At 34.9% G+C, this 6,075-nt stretch overlaps 1 pseudogene; it reads right to left on the bottom strand.

Annotated features, from left to right (window-relative positions):
* Positions 1 to 563: 563 nt before the first annotated feature.
* On the bottom strand, positions 564 to 4,408 carry LOC121784649 (annotated as a pseudogene).
* Positions 4,409 to 6,075: the final 1,667 nt, after the last annotated feature.

Below are 6,075 nucleotides of genomic sequence, written 5' to 3'. Positions count from 1 at the left end.
ACCCCTGATCTACAAAGTGTATGAGATTTATGTTGTAATACATAGAAGATATAATTATTTGTCTTTATAGATATAATATTTGTACATACTTTTAATTATACTAGAATAATACTCCATAGTCTATTTATATGGAGTAGCATTTTAGCACTAACAAAAAGTGTATTGAATGATTAAAAATGTGACATAAAATTATTAAAATAGCCTTTAAAGCCTAAAAAAGTGAGAAATTGTAAAAAAGTCTATATATAGTGCAAAAATAGCTCCAAAACAATTGTGAGCGTAAAAGAAGAAAATGGATATTTGTACATTAAATAATATAGTACTATCAAGCAAATATGTTTTGGAAATTGGAACACAACACCCTCTGTTGTAGATGAGTAGCAGCCTCTCCCCTAAACGAAGAAGTCTCTTGCCTTGGTTAACTAACACATAAGCGTAAGCATCTATTTGGAGAAAGTTGAGTATTCCATAATATTTTATCACTAAGCTTGATTTCTTTATAGATTTTATATTGAGCGATTATCTTGCAACAAATTAATGTCCGAGTTAAAAAAAACTCAACCTTCCACAAAGAAATAGTGACAATTCAATTTCCTTCACCTAGGATTTAATTCATTGAGGTGCAAACATTGTGCATAGAATGCCAACTAATAACACATGAAACTAATTAAAACTAGATACTAAAACATACTATGAAATACTCCCTAGTAATAAGTTAGAGAGAGTTTAGTAGCATTTCTTCCTGTCTTAATACATTAACTCAAACCTTTGGAGTTAGCCACCTAATAAATTTTACTAATAATCAGCACTTGTATCTGCTGTTAGCCAGAGTAGGGCAGCCTGCAAGCAATCAAGCACAAAATCATCTACTACTATGTTGTGTTAGTGTTGTTCGAAATTAAATGCGACGAGAAAGACGAGGGAGAAGGCTCACCCCAGCTTGAGTGATGTATCGGAGCTGTCGTAATCTTGAGGAGGACCAAGTGAGTTACTGGCATTGATAGACTCGGAAGACTGGCCTTCGTCGTAGACTATGTTTTCCGATTCAGCTGCCACTGTGTTTCCTCCACTCCACTGTCTGATGATATGTTAGCCACCTGTTGTCTTAGCCGTTGGTTCTCCTCCATCAGTTGCTTCCCCTGCATATATAATTCGCAACGTAACAACCAAGACCAGACATATATTTTTGGCAACAAAGTTTTCTTGTTCTAAGGTAGAGTTGTGATCAATTGAAAACTATCTCAAAATAAGAATTTGAGAACTTATCAGTTGGACGCACAAACCATATCAATTGCTGACTTTCAATCCAACTGATACGATTTTGTGCTGCCAACCGATGAGTTATCAAGTTCTCATTTTAAGATAGTTCTCAACTAATCGCGACCCATGTAATTGTAACGTATACACAATACACATACGTAGTTACATACCTTCTCTTGAAGTAGAGTGATCTCATCCATGATTTTCTCTCCCTTTTTCTCCATAACGCGGCTCAATCCGACCTCAAGGGACTTCTCGAGATACTGGAGCTCCTCGATGCTTAATCCTTGAAGCTCCTCCCCTCTCATTTGCTTCAGAAGATTGCTTCTCTCAGCTATTTCTTGGCTTAATTTGGAGTGGATGCTATCCTCAACTAGCTACACCATGTTATTTGCTTCAATCATCACCGAAGCAAAATTGAAACAAGTTCGTTTTGAGCAGAGAGCAAAGAGAGTCATATACCTGCAGCTCAAGTGATGGTTGCTCCAACTTGTCGAGGTTCTTCCCGTGCAATTTATGTCGTTCGAGTATTTCCATCATACTACGTAACATCAAACAAGAACTAATCAAGCAGAGAAGCTTCTCTCACAAATAACCTCAGAGCAATCTATATATATGCAGTGCTCATCGTTTTATCGAAACCATAGGAGACGTAATTAGCTAGCATTTTAAGCAAGTTACCAAAATGAGTAACAATACATTCATATACGTCTTTCCATAACCGAAAACTTGCATTATTTGACGCACTCATACAAACTTGAAGATGATTGAGATAAGAGCAAAAACCAAATCATTGGTACACAATCAAGGCCACTCATTCAACTTATATTGGTTTTTTCTAGCACATGATTTAATCTTATGATATATCGATTTGGTAAAGTAACAAGTACTCCTATGAACGAGTCCAATTAGAGGATTTTTGTATTGTGATTACGGCCATTTTATTTGTCATCTACCCTCCACAAATAGTAGGGAAGAGGACAAAATAAGTATCAAAAGTGGTAAATAAGTAACAAAAAATAGTGAAAAATATTTTAAAAGGGCAATATTTGAACACGTATTAATCACTATGGTCGAAAATACTCCTTGGAGGAAACTTATAACGATCACTCTCTTTATGATAAATTCTTGACTAATATTTGCACCATTTTATATTAGCCATTACCTTTCCCTATCTATCATTGTCATGATGGATGTAATGCTTACCTAGTTATCTGTAGGTTCACCGTTCAAGCCTTTTAATTCACTAAAATAGAGCAGAATATTCTACACTATAATTGGACTAAAATGGAACATTCTTATGTTAATCTTAAACACATAAAAAATTATATATAAAAACATCTCTAGTCCAATCCATCCATCCAAGCCCAATAAATATAAACTTCAATCCTAGATATAGTTCAAACTGATCAAATTACTAATTAAATAGTGTCGCCATTAATAGTGTTGAATAATACAGTTAGCAAAACACAAAACACTATTCATTGCACCAAAACGTCTCAGAGCATTTGAGGTACCCTTAATTTAACAATGAGACTTTGTTAAAGAAAATGCTCCAATTTATTAATCATTTCTTTCTAAATTAGCTGTGACAAATTCGATCTAAGAGAATGGTGGAAAGTGAAATTAAGATTTAAGACCTTAATTTGTCATAAAATTTACGCACAATTATCAAATGAATTAATAATTCATCTCTTCCACTTCCATAATCTGATTTACGACACTACAAATATAATGTACTCCATTAAAATAGAAGTAAAATTAAATTATAGTGGTATCAAATAGCAGCCACCTGTAGAATTAATACTCCACGTGCATGTGGCAATATGTCTGAATATTTTATCATGCCGTTGAGGCCATAATTATTCTTCTGTAACATCAACCATACGCTTAGTATTCTTTCGAAACCCTTCTCAAATGGATAAATTTATATACTGGTCATATTTCGAGAATTGCACCATCAAGGAAAAACCATCACAGTTAATCTATACTAAACTAATTTTATTTGATTCATAGCTTATTCAAAGGTTTCTAGTAATAATAGAGATAAAAAAACACTTAACTATAGATTTTGAGTTTAGAGATTTAATAGAGCATCAGAATCTCAAGTTGAAAGGACACTAGCATTGATGAAACCAAATCATGCACCAATAATGGCTCAACTAGTAAACGTGAATCTGTTTCGAAAAGCACTGGAATTTAATAGCGCTTCGGCAACAACAATGAATGCTTACACCAATCATCATATCCTCCTCAACTATGTCTTTTAATAGTAATCTGCAACTCCAATCGCATTATTGATCCTTTGTATAAATAAATTATATAATGCCAAAAAAACAAGTAACACTGCAGCAGGGACCCCATAATTCACAAATACTCATTGCATTGTAAAATTGCAATCTAAAATAACACTAAACTTCCATTAACAGAGAGAGAGAAAAGGGGAACCTGGAGCTAGCATACTCGAAGAGTTTGCCAGAGGAGGAGAAGATAAGGAGGGCGACGTCAGCGTCGCAGAGGACTGAGAGCTCTTCAGCTTTCTTAAAGAGACCTCTTCTTCTCTTGGAGAAGGTGACTTGCCGCGCGGTGGTGTTGTCTATTTTCCTAATCTGAATTTTCTCTCGCGCCATGATTTTTTGCCCAGAATAGAAATAAACAGAGCATGCGATGCGATGGATGAGCAGACTTTCCAATTCTATTGTGGGCGTGTCTCGAAATTGGGAAGAGAGAGAAACTGAGGCGTAAGCAGTGATGAAAAAACTGGCATTTTCCCCAATTTAGACGGAACCCGATGTTTATTGGAAATGGAAACAGAGAGGAAGCTCATTCCATCATTGTTTCACTCAGATCTAGAGAGAAATATATAATGCGGAATTTGGAAAAAGAGGGAAAACTGAATAAGGGTTTTGTCACTTTATTAATTGCTCTTATTTTCCCCCTCCGGAGGGAGTAGTTGGAAGCTGTGAATGAATTTGCTGGAATTTGGGTTTGAATTTGCTGATACCAAAAATGCTACTACCACTGTAGTGTTGCCTAACCAGAGAGAGAAAGATGGAGATGATGTTTGTGAGAGGTGGCGCGTGACAGAGAAGATTTGCTTGTGTGTGTTTTTGTAGAAAATGGTTTGGAAATATATAGGGCCTTTTGTGGTGAGGCATGTCTCAATATATAGGAAGAAACGCATCACTTCAACCGACTGCAAGTAGTTCTAATCTTACTTTCCAAACTCATAATAAAAGTCGGCCTAATAATAGACACTTGTTAGTTTGAATCGTAAAGGTCTTTTACTCCATCCGTCCCTAAAGAATATACACTTTGGATTCTTCACAAATTTTAATGTAAATTGATAAGGTAAGAGAGAGGTAGAAAGAAAAAAGTAATTAAAGTATTGTAAAATGAGTCTCGCCTTATTAGAGAGAAAAGAGTTTCCAAAATTAGAAAGTGCATATTCTTGTGGGACGGACTAAAAAGAAAAGAGTGTATATTCTTGTGGGACGGATGGAGTATATAATAGATACATACTTTATTCGTTCCTAAAAAATAGACAACATTTGAAATGACACGAGTTTTAATATAGAATTGGTAAAATAAGCAAGAAATAGAAAGAAAAAGTGATTGGGGTATTATTAGTGGAAAAATAGACCAACTCCATTAGAGAGAAAAAAAAATCTTTAAATAGAACTGGTCTATTTTTAAAGAACATCCAAAAATAACAAATGACAAATATGGTCTATTTTTAAGAAACAGACATAGTACTATATAAAAGGTCACACAAATCCAGATAACTAGGGATATCACTGTTGTCCGCAACTCATAGACTGTTCGAATAGAGAAAATCGGGTTTATAAGCTACTTTGCCTTTAAAATAACGTAAATGTACTCATTTTGTTATCTATTCCATATATGAGAAAAACGTCGCCCGTGTTGGCGTGTCTTTAAGTAAAGACGCCTGCATAGTTGGCGTTTTATATTGTCCTCGTATTTTACCCGTATTTTCTCCAAATACAGTTTAAATAAAACACGTCAACTGGGTTGGCGTGTTTAATTAAAAAACGCCTCAAGGGTTGGCGTGTTTAGGAAATTAGAAACGCCGAAAAGAATTGCGTCTTTAGGTAAAGACGCCATCACGGTTGGCGTGTTATAATAGAGGGTAAAGACGCCAACACGAGTGGCGTGTTTACACAGAATGATATAGCAGCCTCATCCAGATCGCGAAAAAACGCACACCACACACTTCGCAAAAAAACTCATCCAAAGCAGCACCCCTCTCGTCACGATTTCGCCCTCCTCTCCGTGATTTCGCCCTCCATTCATCAATCGGTGCTAGTTTTCCCCAAATTCGTATATTTTTTTCGGTTAGTATGCTTATCTTTTACATTATTAGAGTAATTGTTGGATAGTTAGCTAGGGTTTGTAATGGGTTATGAATTGAGTTGAAATTGATGTTGCATTGTCTGGGTTTAAGTGAATTTGTGTATTGTTGAGATAGTTGAGATATTGATGTTTAGCTAGAGTATAAATTTGATTATAAACCTAAACCCTAGGGTTGTTATAGCTTAAAAAGTGGGCAAATTGATTTGGTTTATGTGGGTTTTGGTTTATTTGGGTTTTATTTGGCTTATAAACCTAAACCCTAGTGACAAATTATTGATGTATATTGTTTAGTTTGAATTGTTTAATTATTATTAAGCATATTGGCTTGTTTGAATAGCATTGTTGTGGATTAATAGTTGAGATGTTGGTGTTTAGTTAGGGTATAAATTATTGAAATTGTTTAGGTTGATGTATGTTGTTTAGTTAAAATTGTTAATGTTT

This window comes from Salvia splendens, chromosome 21 (assembly GCF_004379255.2).
Source record: "Salvia splendens isolate huo1 chromosome 21, SspV2, whole genome shotgun sequence".
Taxonomy (NCBI): Eukaryota; Viridiplantae; Streptophyta; class Magnoliopsida; order Lamiales; family Lamiaceae; genus Salvia; species Salvia splendens.
Note: the sequence above shows the minus strand (reverse complement) of the source record. Positions and strands in the feature narration are given on the sequence as shown.